The sequence below is a fragment of the Tachypleus tridentatus genome, chromosome 12 (genome assembly GCF_004210375.1).
Source record: "Tachypleus tridentatus isolate NWPU-2018 chromosome 12, ASM421037v1, whole genome shotgun sequence".
Taxonomy (NCBI): domain Eukaryota; kingdom Metazoa; phylum Arthropoda; class Merostomata; order Xiphosura; family Limulidae; genus Tachypleus; species Tachypleus tridentatus.
This window is the reverse complement of record NC_134836.1, coordinates 9,604,981-9,628,189: the sequence shown is the minus strand read 5'-3', so window position 1 is coordinate 9,628,189 and position 23,209 is coordinate 9,604,981. Positions and strand designations below refer to the sequence as shown.

The following is a 23,209-nucleotide window of genomic DNA, read 5'->3' as shown; positions in this document are numbered from 1 at the left end:
TTCCCTTGCCAGTGGCATAGCGGTATGCTGATGGACTTACATTATTAGAAACCAGTTTTCGATATCCGTGGTGGGAAGAGCACAGATAATCCATTGTGTAGCTTTGTGCTCAAATGCAAACAAACGGAGACAACATATATAAACCTGCTGATGAATTCCCGATGGGACAGCGGTAACTTTACAGACTTACAATTTTAAAATTTGAGGTTCATCAGATAGACATATTAGATAGTTACATAAGATAGCTCAATGTGAATGACCGAAAAATTTAACAACACTTTAAATTTATAACACCTGTAGAAAGTTTGGATGAGTGAACAATACAGATGATATCTGTGTAAACCTCTCATGGCTGAATTATACAACACTTTACAGCTATGATACTTGAATAAATCTAGGATGGCTGAACAATTTAACAACATTTTAAAATTATTCATTTCATAACTGTGTTAACCTGAAGATAACCTAGAAGGTCGAAAAGTTGTTCTGTATTTATTTTAATTAAAGTTTTAATACCCCTACCAGTCGTCTTTAGAAAAAAAACTTTAAAACTATGATCTAGGATAACTGGACTTTATCAATCGAAAGCTTGGTGTTTGAACAGAATCTGAGTTTTCATCATTAAATCTTTCCTTTTTTTTAAATCAGTTAACTTTAGAATATCACTGTTATGACTATTTTGTAACATTTTTCGATTGGAATTTCTGCTTCTAATTGTTTTACCAACGTGGGGTTTTATTCTCCATATAAAGTCGTGACAGCTTAGTCTGCTATGTGATTGTTAGCCAAATAAAGTGATATATCCACTTTTATCCCTCGTATAATAATTAAACCAAATAATTATCAACAACATTTGATAAACCTTGAGTAATAATTATACCAACTAGTTATTATTGAGATTCGGTAAGCCACAGGTAATAATTAAATCAAAAAGTTCTCATTGAGAATTGGTAAATCTTGGGAAATAATTAAACTAACTAGTTCTCACTAAGATTTGGTATACCTTGTAATTTCCAGATAGCAAATATGATGACCAGACACTCTTTGTCAATCACCAGATAGATATACAAGAATTTTACGTGATGATATAACGCATGAAATCTTTTTCCTAGTGAAATTATATACACTAAATTTATCCGATGAAACGACACACAAAATGTATTTTGATGAAATTATGTAAAGAAATTGTATTTGATTAAATGATATACACAAATTGTACTTCAATAAATGGTATAAGCAAGTTGTACTCGATGAATTATGCAAAGAAAATATATCTCATAAAATTATATAAAGAAATAATTTCTTAGAAATGAAAGAAATTATATATACAAAATACACTCGTTGAAAGTACATACAAAAAGTATATATATATATATGTATTTGATGAAATAACAAACATAATTTCTGTTTCATGAAATTATATAAAAAATGTAATTGATGAAATGACTTACATATGCAGTGCTTGTTTGTATGGTGTACAGAAATTACGTTACATAAAATGACATATAGGTTGAAAGTCGTGAAATTTTATACGCAAATAGTTTTTCAAGAAATATGATAGAGGTTCTGTATTTAAAAAAAACGGTGTACACAAAATGTACTTTAAGGAATGATATACACAAATTTTATTTTATGAAACAGGGTACAGAAATTATCACGACAGCTTTATATGTATGTTTGTGTGTGTGTGTTTTTATATAGCAAAGCTACATCGGGAATCGAACCCCTGAATTTAGCATTGTAAATCCAAAGACTTACCGCTGTCCCAAAGTAGTCTTACAACTTATATATATATATTTTATGTATATATAAAATCTGATGAAATCATATACAAACGATGTATTTTATAAAATTACATACAAGCCTTATACTTAATAAAAATTTTTTACAAAACCTCTACTTGACGACACAAAAAATTGTACCTTTTCAAATCATATATACAAAATGTGTTTGTTCATATTATATATAAAAATTGTGCTTTATGAGATTATATATAAATCGTAGTTGTTTCAATCACGTGGACAATTTGCAAGTTGTAACATTATACACACAAGTAATACTAGAGAAAATTATATACAAGAATTGTGCTTTATAATGTGGTATATATACAAATTTCGTTTGATTAAATTATATGTAGACACTTTAATGATGAAGTCATATATATATATTGTGGCTGAGAAAATTATTTAAAGATATTGTATTTGATTGATGAAATCGTGTGCTCTAATTTTAATTGATGAAATTATATTCATAAATTGCACATCACGAAATAATGTATACAAGCGATACTCGATGAAACGATACACAGAAGGCATTTTTTATGAAATTAAATACACAAATTATTCTTTATTAAGTGTTGTAAACAAATTATATACAGAAGTTGAACTTGATCAAACGACGTACACAAATTGTACTTGATGGCATTATAAAAAACTGTACCCGTTGAACAATATACAATATTATTCTTGAATGAATGTTTAAGCAAATTATGCTTGATGAAATGACATATAGATCTACGTGATAAAATAATATACACAAACTGTATTTCATTAAATGATTTTCACAAATTCTACTTAGTGAAATTCTATGCATTGATTATACTTGATGAAATTATTGTTTGTTTGTTTGGAAATTGCGCACAAAGCTACTCGAGGGCTATCTGTGCTAGCCGTCCCTAATTTAGCAGTGTAAGACTAGAGGGAAGGCAGCTAGTCATCACCACCCACCGCCAACTCTTGGGCTACTCTTTTACCAACGAATAGTGGGATTGACCGTCACATTATACACCCCCACAGCCGGGAGGGCGAGCATGTTTAGCGCGACGCGGGTGATGAAATTATGCTAAAAACGTTTTTACAGAAATTTTACTTGATGACTGTATATACACATATCTCCCTCGATAAAACCGTTCAAATTTTTATGTTTGATGAAATTATTTAGAGAGCTTATACAGGATCAAATGGCATACAGAAATTCTGTATAAAACTTTTACTTAATGAAGTGGACCAGAAGTTGCTCAGGGACAAGCACTAATACTTAAAACGTCAAAATCCAGGATTCAACCCCCGTGGCGGCCACAACATAACAAGCAAACAAATACTTCATAAAGTTGTATGTAGAAGTTAACTAATGCAAACAAAATATAAAAATTGTACCTGATGAAAAATATACACACATTTGACTTTATGATATTATAGGAACAAACTGTGCTTGATGAAAGATACATACAGAATTTTTTCTTGTTGAAATTGTATGAGTTAATTGTACTTCATGAAATGATATGCACAAATCTAGTTCAATGAATCGACACACAACAATTATTTTTGAAGAAATTACATTCACAAATTGCACTTTGTGAATTTCTATGAAGAAATTGTTCTCGTAAGTTATATAAAACTGTACTTCGTAAAATTATATACACAAATTGCACTTGATAAAAATGTTTAAACAAATTGTGCTTGAGGAAATAACAAATACAAATTCTAGTTGGTCAAATGATGTACTTAAATGATACATGATGAAGTAATATACACAAATACTTCGCTATACATTTTTCAAACAAATTGTACTTTGCGATTTCTTAACTTAAAGTCTCCTTTTATTAAATAGGAGTTTTTGTTTAAAACTTCGGCGATATAACAGAAAATAGCTTAATTCAGAAACTATTTAAGTTTAAAACTAAAGTAGTAGTGGACAGAGAGTAATCAAATTGTTCTGTCAGGATAAATATATTTTACCTTTTATGACTCCAATTTAAAGAACACAAGCGTGACGTGACGTGATACACGATGCCTTTTTAGATAGGTTAGGTTGTACGTTATGAAATTATACACACGAATTGTACTTGATGAATGACAGATACAACTTGTATGTTTGAAGTTTTATAGAGAAATTGTACTTGATAAAATTGTATAAAAAATTGTACTTGAAATGACATCCAGAAATTGTTCTTGTAATATGATATACACAATTTAAACTTGATGAAGTGATGTACAGAAAATGTTTTTGATTAAATGAAATCTCCAAGTTGTACGTTAGTATATTACATTTGTTCTTAATGAAATTACTTACACAAATTCTACTTGGTGAAATGATATACACAAATTGTGCTTAGCGATATGATTTACATAAACTGTACTTGTTGAAAGCTTATGCACGAACTGTACTTCATTAACATATATATTTATGAATTTTTTCGCGAATTATATTAACAGTTGTACGTGATGAAATTATATACATAAAATGTAGCTAATGAAACTACATACACGTAATATATTTGATGAGATGTTATAAAAAAAATTATAAAATGATAGAGGAAAACTTTGCCCAAACAAACGATATACACAAATTGTACTTGATAATACGATATGTGCACTTTGAGTTTTATGTTGCCTTATCATTTAGTTCTTAAAGATTATTCCATATTTTTATAACGCTATTGTTATTTAGATAAGAATTTTATTAGCAAAATTTATATCCAGCTTCAAAGATAGACAACTTAGAGTACCTGTTTAAAAATTACAATTTTATATAATTGTTCATCATGTCAAGAATCATTACGGCACAGTTTTCCTCTCTGTGATTTCCTGAAAATATTTTGACAAGTTTAAATAATTTTGATGCAGCAAGTTCTTTCTGACTGAGCAATATTTCAAAATTATTATCTATCAGCACTTCTCAAATCTGTGGGCCAATAAAGATGTCTCTTTTAATTTTTGCATCACTGATTTTTGGAAACTTGTGAAACAGATATTTGAAACCATTACTGCCTTTGTTCATTCCTTCTACAAAATTTTTCACGAGTCTCAAAGTAGGGACAGAAACACATATTAAGAATTCGTTAAAGGTTGATACTCCACATTTTGTTTCCTTGGTATGCAGTTCTCTCTCACTGGCTATTCCTTTTCTTGTGAAATTATTTTTATCATCTCAGTTGTCCCAGAGACATAAAAACAACAGTGTTTGGTGTACCCACTCTGCAGGCTTAGTAGGAGCGCAGTAACCTTTAGATCACCACATATGTTCCACCTGTGGTAATCATAATCGATGATTTCAATTATTATTTTTTTAAAACTATTTTCTTTCTTTTTCACAACATGAATAACAGATATCTATGGCTTAGTGTTCAGATTGTGCAAAAATCTAGGTCTCAGACTAACTTCAGATAAGTCGATAAAAATTCTACATTCTTGAGGACGATGTTCAGTACCTAATATTTTATATTGTAGTGAGAAGCAAGACCTTGATGACAACTGTGGTCAGTTTAAATACTTGTTTCTGAAACTAATAAATCTCATTGCTGCAAACAAAAACCAAGAAGTTCTCAATGCTGCTTTGATAAAAACAAGTCATGAATCAGGCCATTTAGCTATTTTTGTTTTGATCATATGAGATAGTTTATATTGAGGTACTAGCGGAATAGAATTACTAAATGCAGAGGATGATGATGATTCATTGCATTATTCACAGGACGACTTTTCTGTTTTCTAATTCGCTTGTGGATGTAGTTCTGGAAGAACATTTGCACAAGGCACTGGTTTAATTGCACATACAGTATCTGGATATTTAACGTATTGTTTAGTTTTGCCTGAATATCCAGAAATATAAGTATTGCAAAAATAACAGCAGTCAGTTAGGTGATCTTTAAGTTCACATGATATGATATATTGAGAACTGAAAATGGTATACTTTCTCTTTTCTTATTCAGCCACTATGTCAAGCCAGATGAGCAAACTGTACAACACATATGTGAAACCCAATGTTTATCTCGGTAAGCTATGTATGGTCAAACATAGCTCGATAGTGATATATTGTATATTGACTTTTATATAGCAAAAGTTTTTCAGGACAAACAATCATTTGAGACCAACGTCAATATAATGTTACGTATCAAGTATTAGTGCCTTTTAATTACGAGACATGCTGGTAATTTTTGTTTCCTCTTCTGACGAAAATGACTTGAGAGCAAAATGCAAATTTTTAAAATAGAAAGTACCAGTCTGGTAGGTTTTGTAGCATCACCTGGCATGACGTAGTGCCTCGCTATTTTGCTTTTCAATAGCTGGAAGGTGCTTATTACAGACGAGATTGCCTGAATGGTTACTTTGAACAATTTTGTATTGATGGTATTACCTTGAAAGCAACAACTCAAACGTCCAAAGAGATGCTAGCATCTGAAAGTTTGTCTTGTGTTTCTGATGCATGAATTCGATTTAATTTCTCGTGAAATAAAATTGAAACTATGTTTTAAAGAAAAAACTAGAAAATTATTATAGCGAAAAATGTTTCGACAAGACGATAAAACTGTTACGTCATCGTATGAATACCATTTATCAAAATAAATATTGCACATTTGACTATATTTAATTATAGATGCCATATTATAGTGGAACTCTTGCTTATATGATACTGAAAAACTTTTTTATTTCGCAATGTGCACCCACCCACTTCGGGAAACTTTTATTCTGTGTGCATTTCAATTTGCAATAAGGGTCATGATATTTCCGTTTTGCCTCCGTTTTCCGTGACGGAGAGCTTTACATTTCTTTATTCTCAGGGTGTAGCTATGACGTCATGAATACGTCACATCCAGATCTAATGCATCGACGCCACGGCTAGTATAATAAACGATAGTGGCATGGCCAAGCGCGTAAGGCGTGCGACTCGTAATCCGAGGGTCGCGGTTCGCGCCCGCGTCGCGCCAAACATGCTCGCCCTCCCAGCCGTGGGGGCGTTATAATGTAACGGTCAATCCCACTATTCTTTGTAAAAGAGTATCCCAAGAGTTGGCGGTGGGTGGTGATGACTAGCTGCCTTCTCTTTAGTCTTACACTGCTAAATTAGGGACGGCTAGCACAGATAGCCCTCGAGTAGCTTTGTGCGAAATTCCGAAAACAAACAAATAAACGATAGTTTACCATTTTATTGGTTTCGAACTTTTAAATGCCAAACATTAACAGTTTCATTTCGCAAAGTTAAATGCTGCAGTCAACACCGCAGGAAGGATGAACCAGTACTTTTGCTTTAGGGCTAAGTAATAACACTAAAGACATAAATCGCAACATGTAATAAAATATATCTCTCATAGGTTTTTATTTGATTCGGATTCCAGATGAAGGAATGATTTTTATGATTTCACCTTTTAACTAATCTAAGAATACTCTATAACTTCAAAACAGGATAGGTGAGACGGTGCTCGATAAGATAATTACTCACTTGATTTCTAAGTCAAACTCCAACTGGCTTCGTGTTAAGAGTTCCATATATATTCGTTATCGACAAAACTACTTATTTTGAAACAAAACCAAGAGTATTTTCAACTAATAATGGGCCAGGCTAAGCATTATCATCAGACTATGAATCGATTCATCCTGGGTTCGAGGCGTCATTTTGCTGAATTTGCCCTGCACTAACTCCTGTTGACGTGCTATAAAAGTGAGCCGGAAAAAGCTTTTGTGATGATGGCTGCCGCTGGCTAGGTGTCTTCCACCTGATTAGTAGTTTAAAATTAGCGACGGCTGTATCTTATCTTGGAGTTTATACCTTGGGAGGGAGGGGTAATTGTATGTTAGGTTATGATCGTTGAAAACGTCTCTCGTTTCTTTTGTTAAGTAAACTTAAAATGTTCAGATATTGACGTGCATCAAAAATCGAAACTGTATTATGTACTGCACGTGGCACCTCATCCAATCGAAATCGAAACTACTTGCAATAAAGGTACTCTCAAGATACTCTACATGTGGGTTTCCATGACAACGAGTGGGGGAGCAGAATTGTATTCCTTTCCTCATTCATAGAAAGCTACGAATGGTTTAAGCAGAATTCACTTTGACTAAAGGGATTTCCTGTTGATCTCAGTACAGTTATGGGAATAACCTAAATAAGGTTCAGTTTACTTTCTGTTCCTAATAACATTCTTAACTTTGACTTTGAAAATCTATTGTACAGGATATAAAATTGGCTTCTGTTTGTGTTTTTCAGACATATTTTACCACTTCTACCTTTTTGTGTGGTCACAAATATTTTACTGCCAATAGGCCACAGACAATCCACTTTTTTCTTTTTATGTTTTGAACACATATTTTATCATTAACAGATCTTCCACTTCTTTTTCGTGTTTTACTACAAATATAACTTTCACTTCATTTTGTTACTGTTAATGCATAAGTTTTATTTACGAACAGAATGTCCACTACTTTTTAAAGTTTTACTCGTATGTTTTCAAGCATTTATATTCCTTTCGTATCTTCACTATCAAAGGGCCTCAGTTTTTGTTTACAATTCTCTGATATGTCTTACAACGGTTCTGCGCCTTTGTATTCATATTTTCACTCATATCTTTTACTAGCAACAAAACTTCCAGTTTTTTCATGTTTTTACTCGTATGTTTTACTATAGACCGAGCTTCTACTCAAGTTTCGTGTTTTTATGTTTATATTTTGCTACCAACAAAATATTCACTTTCTTTTCATTTGTTTTTACACACAATTTAATACCAACAGACTTCCAACACGATTTTCATTAATGTCTATGTTTTCACTCGTATGTTTTATCGCGAACACTTCCTTTATTCATATTTTTATGCTTATGTTTCACCATCAACAGGAACCCAAGTTTAACATGCTTTACAACAGTACCTCCCTTTGTCATTCATGTTTTTACTCATAAGTTTTACTACCAACAAAAATGTCTTTTGTTTGTGTTTTTGCGCATTTCATTTTCTAGAAGAGATCTCAATTATTAAGCTTGTGGTTTTACTCGTATATTCTATTATAAACAGTATTTTCATTTATCACCGTATGTCAGCGGTAAGATTCGTACTTACAATATACAAATCTAAGGGCTACATTTCAGGCAGAGAACATAAGAGATAGCCCATTATCTATCTATGAGCTAATAGACCACCATCAACTGTTGGTTATGCTTTTGCTCTTACATTTTCTATCAAAAGAGTTTACACTTCTTTTTCGTGTGTATCAAAATAATTTCTACTTGCTATGTATGTTTTACCTGTAAGATTACTATCAACAGAAGATACACTAACTTTATTAATGTTTTTGGGTGTATGTTTTACAAGCAGCAAATGTTCAATGTATTCTATCACTTTGTTACTCATATACCATGAAGTATTCTCATGTTTCACGTTTATAATGAATAAAATCCGTTCAACTAACTGCAGTTGAACTATTCGTGTAACACGTCACACGAGTCACAGAAGCAGTTTAAAAACGTAGCTATACGTACCCACGTATTGTTTGTTAAACTCGCTTATAACAAAATCTTTATTTGGTAGTTTCGCAACAACGTTTTTAAAAGAATGACAGTTATCAACCTGATTTTTTTTACAACGTTTAATGTTACCTGGGTGGCTACTTTTTATATTTCCTACGAGCGAAAAGAAAGTTCTTCCGGATACACCATTTCACCCCCCACTTTCCATGCATACCTCAAATAATTCCGTTAACGTACATATCATTTGTTTTGTACTACATCACACTTTGTTCGTGGATGTGTAGTTCCACCTATTTACACATTGTATCCAATGTTACATTACACTTGATTCGTGTAATATATATTTGAATCTATTCACGTGTTTCACTCTCAGACTTCGCATCACTGTATGGATAGAATCAAAAGAATTCTATTATCGTTTATTTGTTCCTTTACAATTTCTCTTTTGCTTTTTCTACAAACTTTATATACATATATGTATATATCAGTGACAGTGATCTAATTATAAAAGTGAGGTAAACCATTATCAGTTTTTCATATCCTTCCAAATTACAACACGCGTAAAAACTAATTGTTTTTGATGCGTGTGTGCCTGAAATAACGGTAAACGTATAATATTGTTAATACATGCGTAGAGTGCTATATACAAGGGGTAAAACCCTAGGCAGCATGCATGTGTACACTTACTAACCATTTTCTTTGTATGTCGTGCTGTATCGTTCTAAACGTGCAGGCTTCGAGGCGCCATCATTAAACTTTGATACAGGCTCCACTGATGATAGAGTAGATGTTAATTGAAAGTAGCTGGCTGAAATTTTGCTTTCCATGTGTCTGCTTCTGTGAGAATACGCATGCGTGTATTATAGATAACAGACACTGAATCTACTTGCGTTGGTCTCATTGTGTGTATGTATAAATTATACACCCAAATGTTCCAAATGACTTAATATTTCAGCATGACCGTGTGTGTATCTTCCTAATCCAAAACATACACGTGTATGTATCAATTCCCTAAACGCAAACGAAATTATAATTATTCGGAAAACATATGAGAGAAACTTTTTTATAAAAGAGTAAGACACATCTACGTTTCATGTGTGTTTGTTTGTGTCTACAGACACGTGCTCGGGTGCGTATTGTGTGCGTGTGTAGTGCATGATGAAACAAACAAAAATATTTCTACATGTAGGGTCAGCCATGCCCACTTTATCATGAATGTAAAAATTTGGGAATATATACTGCATATATACAATATACAAGACACCAGACAGAAAGACGAACATCTGTGCTTCATATATATATATACTATATTTTACAGAAAGACGAACATCTGTGCTTCATATATATATACACAATATTTTACAGAAAGACGAACATTTGTGCTTTATGTATACATACAATAATTTCCCACTGACCATTACTGCAATTCTTCACTCTTTTACTTACAGTTTATGCCTTTTACATTTTTATTCTCGTGAGACTCAATTCAAATGACCAATACGCTATCAGAAAAAAATATTTCAATTTTGTTATTGTGTCCACAACTGTTCTCACATTTGAATTCCAGACAGAATTAAAAAATCGTTACTTGAAAAATACCTATTGGAGAATGTTTTCATTCATAAAATAAACCCACGTTTTCTCATATCTTTTTTAAGTAAAAAACCTGTTAAAAATTCTGGAAAGTACAAATAATCAAGATATTTCCATAAATAAACAAAGTAACCTACAGCTACCAATTCTGTCTTTTCCCCATGGCCTGGCATGGCCAGGTGGTAAAGGCATTCGACTTGTAATCCGAAGGTCGCGGGTTCGAATCTCCGTCCCATCAAACATGCTCACCCTCTCAGCCGTGGGGCGTTATAATGTGACGTTCAATCACACAATTCGTTGGTAAAAGAGTAGCCCAAGAGTTGGCGGTGGGTGGTGATGACTAGCTGCCTTCTAGTCTTACACTGTAAAATTAGAGAGGGCTAGCGCAGATAGCCCTCGTGTAGCTTTGCCTAAATTCTATCTTCATGTCTTTGTTTCACGAATTTCGAATTTTCTCGATGAATAGAAAGTGCCAAGATCAAACATTCTCCCAATAAAAACATAATTCACAAAAAACGCTTAAAAATTATATAACTATAATTTCACTGAAACCTGACAAAAATCTGCTTATTTTTAGTTGAGAACAAATATATACAATGAACTACTTGTAGTTTGCCCTCTACAGGTATCGAAACCAGGTCTTTTGCGGTAAAAGTCCCTAAACATAGCACTGTGTCACTGGAGGTTCTGAAAAAGATAATTCTGTTGTTATTGTGGATTAGATAATTTGGTTTCTTGGACAACTTTTTTACTAACGAATAGTGGAATCGATTTTCACATTATAACGTCGCTACGACTGAAAGGGCGAGCATGTTTTGTAGGAAGTGTAAACGAACCTGCAATTCTTAGATATCTAGCCTAAGGATTGGATATTATACCAGCAGAAGATGCACACAGGCCTAGACGACTCATCTCATTATCAAAAAATAAAAACTAACCTAACGCTTACATAGAAACAGGATTAAAACAATTAAAAAATGAACTTTCACTTCCTACAGGTATATATCAATTTCTTTGTCCCTAAGATCCCCGTACTTCTCAAATATAAATAAAGAGCGTCTGTCCGGCAAACTTAAGTTTGTTAACCTAAAGAGGGCTCGGCCTGTCCAGATGGGTTAAGGCGTTCGACTCGTAATCTGAGGGTCGCGGGTTCGAATTTCCGTCTCACAAAACATGGTCGCCCTTTAAACCGTGGGAGCATTATAATATTACAGTCAATCCCACTATTCACTGGCAAAACAGTAGCTTAAGAATTGGCGATGACTACCTGACTTCCCTCTAGTCTTACACTGTTGAATTCTAATTAGCCCACGAAATGATCAAACAAGTTTCTTTGCAATTGTAGTGTTGTTAACAGATATCTGAGAAATAATATAATTGATGTTATGGAATGTACAGGTTATTCACCTGATATCAATCCGATTGAAAATTTATGGGCTGAGCTAAACTGATTAACGAAAGATTGCAAGTCAAGCACAGAATACGAACTTTTTGAAGTACTCAAAGGAATGCATCAGTCAATTACTCAGAAATATTTATACAAACTCATTGAAAGCAAGCCAGTCGATGTGAAGCAGTATTGAAATCCAAGGAAATGCTGACTAAATATCAACTTGTGAAATTGGTTTGTGTTATTTGGAGTTTCATTTGCACATTTGATTATTGCAGAGAAATTTGTTTGATCATTTTGTAAGCAGATTGGAATTAGAAGATCTAAGACACTACAGTACGTGCACAACACCTTTTATGAGAATATGTAACTACAATCATGAAAAGTTTAGGTATTTATGAAAGCCAGTGTTAAAATCAGGAGTTGAGATCATATTTGAACAGATCTCGTTGAGTACGTTCTAAAAACACATAGATTTATATATATTTCTAATAAAAATATAACGTATTAACAACATTTTCAAGGGAGGCATTTTTTATCCACCCCCTGTATTTCTTAAAATTCCATTCATGACCAATGCCAAAAGTTCATACAAATCAAATCATAAGCTCGAAACTCGCTTGTTTCAAAAAGGAAAATGAAAACCTTTAAATTTTCCCACCCCTGTTGCTGATAAAGTAATTGTTTCCTTTCAAAATAAGACGCAAATTAATATTTAAAATGCATATTTTGTAGAAATACTTATTTATTGTGTTTTAACTTGCATTTAAAGCTTCTTAAATGATATAAAAAATCTCGTTATAAACAGTCAGAAAATATAAGTACAATTTACATTTTTACCTAAAAAAGTTTCATCAACTGCCATCCAAAAATATATGGATAGTGTTACTTCGGGAAATGTGTATACAACAGAATACACAGGTTGCAAAAGCTGTTACATGTCTGAGGCTAATAAACTAATTTCTACTCATTTACTGGAATATTTCAAATGTCCATCACATGTTTTAGAACACATATGTCTAGGAACATTAATTAGTTTCGTGAAAAATTCTTAGTAAAGAAGACAACATTAATTGCTATTTGTTATTTTGAATTTCACGCAAAGCTACTCGAGGACTATCTGTGCTAGCCGTCCCTAATTTAGCAGTGTAAGACTAGAGGGAAGGCAGCTAGTCATCACCACCTACCGCCAACTCTTGGGCTACTCTTTTACCAACGAATAGTAGGCTTGGCCGTCACATTATAACGCCCCCACGGCTGAAAGGGCGAGCATGTATGGTGTTATAGGGATTGGAACCCGCGATCCTCGGATTACGAGTCGAACTCCTTAACACACTTGGCCATGTCGGGCCGACAACAGTAATAAACAAAAAATAAAAAAGCATTATTTAACAAAAACAAGCAATTTTCAGCAAATACAAAGGTGCTCAAATATATATATCTTTAAATCGTTATCTTCTCTTTTTTGTAGAAGAAACTTTGATACCTAGGCTTAGGCCTTAGAGCTTTGTTTCTACAGCTTTATATTTGATAGTTCATTGATAAATATTTTGTCAAGCTTGCAGTTGCTCAGAAACATGCTTGTGGATTAATACTGTTATAGATTCTAACGTGATTCCTTTTTTATAATTAATGTTTTAGGCCTCAGTTCTTATATTTCTCTTGGTGATGCTAGATATACCTAGTGAAATGTTGTAAACAAAACTTACACACACACAAAATGAAGTTCTTTCTAATATTTAATTTATCTTTACTTTAATATTGTATTTAATGTGATATGAAGTTATAAAATTATAAGATATATGTATGTGAACTTAACGTTTCGGGTTTGTAAACTATGTACACGCATCTACATATTCATTTATTAATTTACAAGTTTAAAAATATATCCCTACGTAATATTAGTTTATAAAGATACGTGTTATTATTACGTAATATTAAGGAATGTTATTACTACGTGATATCAACTTATAAGGAGAAGTGATAGTAATTTATAAAAAACGAGCGTTATTATTATGTAACATCAATTTGTAATAAGAAATGTTATCAGTATGTGATATCAAATTATTTTTATAAGGACGAACGTTATTATTACGTAATATTAATTTATAAGGAGGGGTGATGTTATTACGTGAAATCAGATTATAAGGAGGATTGTTATTATTTCGTCATATTATTTTATAAGAAAGAGTGGTACTATTACATGATATTAATTTATTAAAAGGTTTGTTTTGGAATTTCGCACAAAGCTACTCGAGGGCTATCTGTGCTAGCCGTCCCTAATTTAGCAGTGTAAGACTAGAGGGAAGGCAGCTAGTCATCACCACCCACCGCCAACCCTTGGGCTACTCTTTTACCAACGAATAGTGGGATTGACCGTCACATTATACGCCCCCACAGCTGGGAGGGCGAGCATGTTTAGCGCGACGCGGGTGCGAACCCGCGACCCTCGGATTACGAGTCGCACGCCTTACGCGCTTATTAAAAGGAGGAGTATTATTGCGTGATAGCAATTTATAAGGACAAGTCTTATAATTACGTGATATTACTTTATAAGTAGGAGTGTTAATATTACGTGATATTAATTTATAAAAAAGGAATGTTATTACTACACGATATTAGTTTACAAACAGGAGTGTTATTATTGTGTAATATCAATTTATAAGGACGAGTCTTATTATTACGTGATATTAATTGAAAAGGACGGACGTTATTAGTACGTGATATTAATTTATAAAAACGAGTGTTGTTATTACGTGATATTAATTTATAAGGAGGGGTATTCTTATTACGTGATGTTACTTCATATGTAGGAACGTGATATCAGTTTGTAAGGACGAGTGTTATTATTAAGTGATATTACTTTATAAGAAAGAGTGTGATTTATTATTACGTGGTATAAAAACAAATTACTGCAGTTTTTGTTATATTTATGAGTATAAATATCTCAGAAAAGTTTTGATTTGTCACAATAGTTAGGTTTCACAGTTTTAATAAATATTGTGCTTCATTGTTTACAATTCACGTGATAACATCTAATTCTGTAGACTTCAGTCCGTAAAAATAAGCTCATTCTGGATAGATATCGTCTTAAATGTTCACACACTGTATAATGCAATGCTACAGTAGCTTTTCGCTGTTAACCGCCAGTCATTTTTTTCCTGAAATAGCCTGTGCTGCAACATTTGATATTGGATCTTGTTATACAACGCAGAATGCATATATGAACAAGACACTTGGTAACTGTGTACTGAAACAGCTACTCCAAGTGTTTGCTTCTGTTCCATCTCTGGTAGTTTCTATGTTTCAATCTTAGGGTTAATCGTAGTTAAATGAATAAAAAGGTGAAAATGTCTCATTCTCTATTATTCATCCTAATAGTCTGTGGTGATGTAAACCAACAATCAAAACGTGGTTATTAAAACAAAAATAGCATGAAGCTTGTGCATTACTCAATTGAACACATAATACAGCTAATCTTTAACTATATATTACTAATCGTGTATAATTCTAACCATAGTCTTACTCTGCGTTGAATTGTGTCACAACATGGAGAATAATAAACAAGAATCTCAGAATGACATCAAAACGTCAACTGAGGTCAGATATTAAAACTGAGTGATATACAGTTCATGAATGACTTTTGACATCATCTACATTTTATAGATGTTACACACCTGTAATGTCATAGTAACCACCCATTTTTACATTTCATGCATTCACAACAATGTCCAGTTTCACCTGTAAACTTAGTAACACAACATGTTTTAATTTTCACGTATCACTTGAATACAACATATTAACAAAGACAAAGAAACTTGTAAAGATATTTTGATATGGACAAACGTCAAAATTCGAGTGCCACATACCTGTAACGCTTCACACACATATAATTACAGTAACACAGATCAGAAATTAATATTGTTTACTTTCAACAAAAGCATTGAATGGCAACAATTAGCGTGAAAATAACTGTATTCTATACGAGTATTTTTTGGTATTTGATCTATTGTTTTCCATAGTAGCATTTATATTTCTAATTTTGTTTTATAAATCTTAGCATAAACTAGTGATACCAGAAGTGATAGCACGTTGTCAGTACCAAATTATCTTTCAAAGGGTTATAGCACGTTCCAAACGTGTTTCGGTGCGTAAAATTTCAGTGAGCTTGAGACACGTACACGGTCTTAAATGTGTTATTTCATAAAATATACTCTTCAAAAAAAACAAACGAAAAGGCAAAATATGAGACAAATTGTTAACAAGTTTATTCCGGGTAGTTCTGTATGACATGTCTGAAACTTTGCACATTCACTGCTGAACATCCAAAGTCTGCAAAGGCGAAGTCCACGCTCACTAGGTGAAGTTTAACGTCACTCAACGTCAATAACGAGTATGCCCCCCGTGAGCATCAATAACTGCTTGGCATCTCCTGCCCATGGAAGCGATGAGATGATGAATCACATCCTGTGGAATGGCTGTCCATTCAGCCTGCAAAGCTGCTGCAAGCTGAGGTAGAGTCTGCAGTTGAGGTTGTCGCCGTCGCAGACGTCGGTCCAATTCGTCCCAAAGATGTTCGATGGGGTTTAAATCTGGTGATCTGGAGGGCCAGGGAAGAACGTTGATGTTGTGGTGTCTCAAGAAGACAGTGGTGAGTCGGGCTGTGTGAGGACGGGCGTTGTCATGTTGAAAAACGTCGTTGACGTTCACCATGATGGGTTGCACATGGGGCCTAAGAATCTCGTAGACGGTTGCGTACGGTCTGATCGGAAATCCTACGCAACCCTGATATGGTTGGGGCAGTAGATGTTGCAGTGGTGGTCCTATCCCGAAGGTGACGTAACCGAATGTTGCGATCTTGTGCGGGCGTGGTCACACGAGGTCTGCCAGATCGTGGACGGTCACGAGTTGATCCATGTTGTTGGTGACAATTCCATAGCCTTGTGATGGTGCTTGGGTGGACATTCACAGCTCTGGCAACATCTTATCCAGATTCGCCTGCTTCCAAACGACCAATGGCGTTGTTGCGTTGTGCTTCAGTCAGTCTTGGCGTAACTGTATTGCGTGTCGGTGGCTTAACACTGAGCTATGGAAACCGAAAACCCGTCACTTTTATAGGGATTTTGCACATGTTGCACTTGCAGAACATGCAGATCTCTCAAACAAATTTATTGGACACGAATGCGTTTTGGCGAAAAATCCGATGTTTTCCTTCGTTTTAAAAGTGCACAGCTTTTATTGTCTGATAATCAGTGCCTTAACACGTGCAACATCACATACTCTGAGCTTGTAACGCTATTACATATATTTATCTTTAAAATAACAAAAATATCCCTTTTGCGTTTCTTGTTTTGAAGAGTATATGTGACACAAATTAGTCACAGAAAAACTATTTGTTAACTTTCAATATTTAAATATATAAAGGTAATTTAAATAAAATATTTAATGTCTGACGAAAAGTAAAATGTCGGAGTGACTGTACACGTTATAATGAAGTATATTAGATCGTTGTATTTGGAAAAAGGTATATGAGTCATTGTTAACTGTACAAGGCATTAGTCTTAGTTCTCTCTCTTCTCTGTAATTGTCATGGTATAGCCTGACGGTTATGGAGTCAAACTCGCAATGTGAGGATCATGGATTCGAATCCCCATCCCACAGAATACGTGTGTTCCCTTTTAGCTATCATAATGGGACAGTTATTCCCGCTATTCGCATGTGGTACTCCTAGATGTTCATCACTTGTCAGTGAGTTATACCAATGTCAGTTATATCTACCTCTCATGCCACAGTATGAAGTCCAATCAACCATTCGGTTCATCACTTGTCACTGAGTTGTATGGGATTCGATGAAATTCTAGGACTGTTCAGGAGGACTCACGCAGGTGCTGAAACTAATTTCGTTAATTTTAGTTTCAGGCTCTTCTGATAGTTTGTTTCATTTTCGATAGTTTTTTCAACTGTCAAGTGTGTTATTCTACTACAAGCATATAAGATGATTTATTTCAAGCAGTATCGTAATGTTATAACAATTACAAATAGTTTTAATATTTCGATACTTCGTGTTAAGTGGTTGTTGAACGTACACATATTCATTTCTATTGCCTCTGTTGATTTTATAAAAATTATATTGTCAAAGGTTTTTCTCTTCGAAACTATTATCAGAATACACTGTGACATTTGTTAATTTCACTTTCTAATTCACCTCTACTGCTTGTGTTTAGTACTAGTTATAAAGAAATACTTATTTTATGGATGTGTTAATTTATATATATTTTTAAATTCTTTGTCCATCCCAGGTAAATCAAGGTAGGTCAGTGTCTATTTTACTGATTATTTTAGAAAATCCGAACAACTGGAACACAAAGAGCATCATAAGGGTAAGAGGTATTGATTTACATATTATTTATTGTGCCTTTGAATCCTTGGTTTCACTTCATACATTCTAATATCATATTCTAGGTTTACGCATAGTTACTTGCACTGTCGAAACTGTATCAATATAGAATTATATAAGGTTATTAAATACTGACATTTAGTCAAGACAGTTTTAGTGAATGATTTGTAATAACTATCATAAGATCACGTTTGGAGAACAGTTCGCTGATTAGAAAAATATAAAACGCAATTTCCTAAACAAGTTTTCATGACTACGTTGATTTATTAGAAATTTTTAACAAGTAAAATGGTTTATATGACAAGGAAAAAATTACAGAAATAATAAAAAGAAGATATAAATTAAAAAGCAAATAATACATGAATAATGGTTAATATTTCCATTGAACATATAAATAACCCTTTTAAGAATTTTCCTATTACCTTCTCTTCTGTTTTAGGCTACATACAGGGCTTTATGCTGAGTCGTTAAAACGTCTTATTTTGATTTATTGACAACATTTCAGGCTTACACCTGAGCACTTACAACGTCTTAGATTAATTATACGTTATCATGTCAGGTTCCATGCTGAATTATTACAATGTATTCATTTGATTATGGACAACCTTTCATGGTCTGTGATGAATCCTTACAACGCCTTAATATGATCATAAACACCGTTTCAAGTCCAATTTTTAGCCCTTGCAACGTCGTGTTTGATTATAGACGACATTCGTGCTCCATGATTAGCTGTTTCCTTCTAGATGTCGTCTCAGCATCCTGTGGCCTAGGCTTAATTTTTAAGCTTTATGTTGGTGCCTTCTAGCCTCTTTTCTTGATATTTAGACTTAAAGATGGACTAAGCAAGAAGTTAAACGTCTAGATAAAAGAGGTATCTTGTATGAAAATTAACAATGTCAAAAAATTCAACTTAAATCTTGACGTAAGGTATTTCGTCCTCCTTTTATTTAAAGACAAACATTTTTATATGAAAAAAATGGCTCAAACTTACGTATATAAAAGCATAAAAACAATTTAAATAAAATTGCTGTTTTTTTCTTATTTTTTGAATTGCCACTTTTCGTAGTTAGTTAATATTTGTCAGCAATTTCTTGTTTATTTTGAGCCTTAGTTATTTCTTGGTTTTGACTTTAAGTTAGTTTTTATTCTTACGATCTGTTTGATGTTCTCTATACTCATAATAAATTCAGCGTATATTGGAGAAACAATGTCATTTTTCAAATGTCATAAACAAAGTTTGTTTAGCACTAAATTTTAACATCAAAGTCCTAAAGACATTTGAAAAGAAAACTAAAATATTACATTTTAAATACTGTACTTTAAACCGTTTAACTTTCAGCTATCAGTCAAGGGTTCCTTAACCAGAATACCAGATGGAAACCATCCTGATTTTACCTGAAGACGTGATGAATTTACCAATCACTTGAATCACCAGTCAGTTTCCAAAGATTTGGTTAAGGACGTGGCAGTGGTTAAAATATTTCTACTCGCCTCTCTCATCTTTCTCTGCAATCCAACCAATAAAATAGATTGTAGAAGTTTTCTGGTTCTGTACAAACACATTTCTATATGCCAAACTTTACCTGTGTTTTATCTTCCTAAATCAATGATTTCTCCTCTTGTAAATATTGTAACCATAAACCTCTACAATGAATACTCAAACTGTACGTTTTTCATCCTCTGGCTGTTCGCCTATAGAGGAACCGTTAAGAACACATTTTAAAAACTTCCATTATTTATGCGGGTGTAATATAACAATATTTATGAAAATGAATGCAAAGCTCTTCGAGTTTCAGAGTCAAGAAGTTTAATGTTTAAACGTTAAAATTTATCTTTCCATCGTCAAAATTCTACTTATCCTGTTATAATTAGAACTTCAGCATACAAATCTTTTCGTTCAGATACAAAAAAAGGAAAGCTGGATTAACGGGATTTGTTGTTAAGTTATAACAAAACAACAACTTCTAATCTCCTTATCTGGTATAATATAACACCAGGTGTTGCTGTACTTCTTCAGATATTTACTCCATCTTAAAATCTTCCTCTTTTTAATACAGACATACATCTAGATTGCCTTAACAATTCCCTTACTTTTAGGTATTCTCAGTGTTAGGTAAATTTACTCTTAGGTATTCTCAGTGTTGGGCAAATTTTGAAAATTAAGTCGTGAATTTTTTGGTCTTTAATCTTCTACATTCTGCCTTTTTCCGGGGTAAAAAACAACAACGTGCAAGTGACAGAACAGCTGCCAAAGTCATTCTATGGCTCAGTAAGTGAGGGACAGAACAGCTGCCATTATATGGCTCAGTAAGTGAGGGGCAGAACAGCTGCCATTATATGGCTCAGTAAGTGAGGGACAAAACAGCTGCCAAAGTCATTCTATGGCTCAGTAAGTGCTCTTAATCTACACAAGTTGAAAACAAATAAAGTTGAATTTTAAGGTTGAATAGGATGTGGTAACGACGATTTAAAACTACTAGTTAAAAGGACGAATGTTTACACAAGTAATTTTTTTTGTTTTCTGAAAGCCTAGTAAAGAAGAGAAGAAGTAAGATAGCTAAAGTGTCTATTTAATATACAGAGACAGCCCAAAGTAGAAAGTTGTGTATCTATTTATAACTATGCATAAAAGAAGTGTTATGGTGCTTAGAAAGTCTGTAGTTATTGTTGTTAGTACATGAAATATTCATTCCAAGCCTAACTAAAGGACACAAAATCTGGCGTATACACATGTTGTTTAGATCCTTCTTCGTAACATGATTTTTTTTTTTCCTGGACCAATGTCCATCTGGAGTTGTTTATGTTTCTATATGAGCTTGACTTTTTCCTTGATATTGTAAGTAATACATATTGTTATCCTCATCCGCATGCACTGGAAGCGGTCTGTTTGTTTCTGTGCAAATATCTAATTTTTATTCTACTATACCAATATTTCTACAGATCTGTTGAGATACAACAGTTTGTCAGTTTATACCAGCGACGTATCACAGTGGCCGTCCAGGAACACTTTCTCTTTCTGAGTTAGCTCAGATGATTCGACGAAACAGGTAACGATCGTGGGCATTAATACATATCTGAGAAATGGAGATCGTCTTTGTAGATATCGCGCTCAAATAAAGCTATCTTTCATTTTATCACATGTTTCGTTCTCTCTTTGATTATTTTAGTTGAACACTAACAATCATTTTAATCTAAAACCACTGGTGTTATTTATTGTTAAGCGCAAAGTTACATAGCAGGTTATTTGTGATATGACAAGCGCGAGTCTTATTTTAGCGTAATAAGACTTCAACCTTACAGCTGACCCTCCACTTCAAACTCTTTGATTTTATGTTAAACCTTGGAAACGTATGGTGTTCTTAAACTCAATATATAAGTGGTTTATCTGTAGATCTTTCAGGAAACAAACTTTATCTGAGATAAGAAATGATTGTATGTATGTTGATCTGTGACAAGGTCTTCCTGAACAACTAGATATTTTGAGCACCTCTTCTGGGGAGATTTTTCTAATCGTCCGCCGGTGAGATAGCAGTAAATCTACAAGCTTAACAATATTAAAATCAGAGGTTTGATTCCCAGCGGTGGACGCAGCAAATAGCCCAATATAGCTTTGCTCTAGAACAAACAATTTGTTTTTCTAATTAACTCAAAATAAATTCATTTAATATAAACCTTATTTGACTAAACCTAAACTAGAATGATTTTTGGATAGCTTTTACGTCTTACATAATTTCTTAATTATGAGCTATTCTTCATATTCTCTTATCCCGTTATGATCTCTCCTCTTCTTGTTTAGCGTGTATAATGTGACCATATGCATTTTTAGCTTTCGAATATGTATATATTATAAAAACTAACTACATATTTTGTGATAAATATAAAAATGTATTTAAGAAATATAGTAAAGTAAAAATTAAAACTCTTCTCCTTTACATTTCGATAAATATTTTTAGTTTGTAATAAATTATTTTAAACATCTTCACAATATTTTCATGTGTATACTAACACCATCATTGTATTTTCATGTGTATACTAACACCATCATTGTATTTTCATGTGTATACTAACACCATCATTGTATTTTCATGTGTATACTAACACCATTACTACACTTAAATATAAAATATCTTATAAAGGGTAGATAGAGTCTGAAATGTTGTAGAAACAATAGACTCTTAGTGTAACCTCAAAGGTGGAGGTTGGAAATTACACTAGTTCATTTAACTTGGTTGAGTTTCCTTGACAACCTCCAACGGGTAGGATCTTATTAATTTTCATTTTTCTTTCTTCTTACATTTCTTTGGAGAGTAGTCATCTTCCTACAGTTCTCTGCAGGCAGTGAATGGTAATATAGATGTGTGACGTTGTGGGCTTGAGCTCCGACACTGTGTTCTCCTGACATATTTTTACTTTTTTCTACTAATTTTCTGTTTATTCTTTTTCTTTAACATGTGAGATTAGCGAACAAAGGTTAAGACTTCTAGAGAGGTTTATCCCCACCGCTTTGTGGGCCCTACTTCTAGGTTCACCTCCAAGACTCAGGGCTCATCTTTTATTCTACATTATAGCCTGTACTCTGACGATTTTTCTAATATACA

At 33.3% G+C, this 23,209-nt stretch overlaps 1 protein-coding gene across 3 annotated transcripts in view; it reads left to right on the top strand.

Moving 5' to 3' along the window:
- The window catches only part of LOC143234227 (potassium voltage-gated channel protein Shaker-like), a 188,428-nt gene extending 166,774 nt beyond the window's left edge, over window positions 1–21,654 (top strand). For all 3 annotated transcript variants that reach the window (XM_076471427.1, XM_076471429.1, XM_076471428.1), the window contains exon 3: window positions 19,985–21,654. The gene's annotated coding sequence lies outside the window, so the exon portion shown is untranslated. The remainder of the gene's footprint in view (window positions 1–19,984) is intronic.
- The last annotated feature ends 1,555 nt before the right edge of the window (window positions 21,655–23,209 follow it).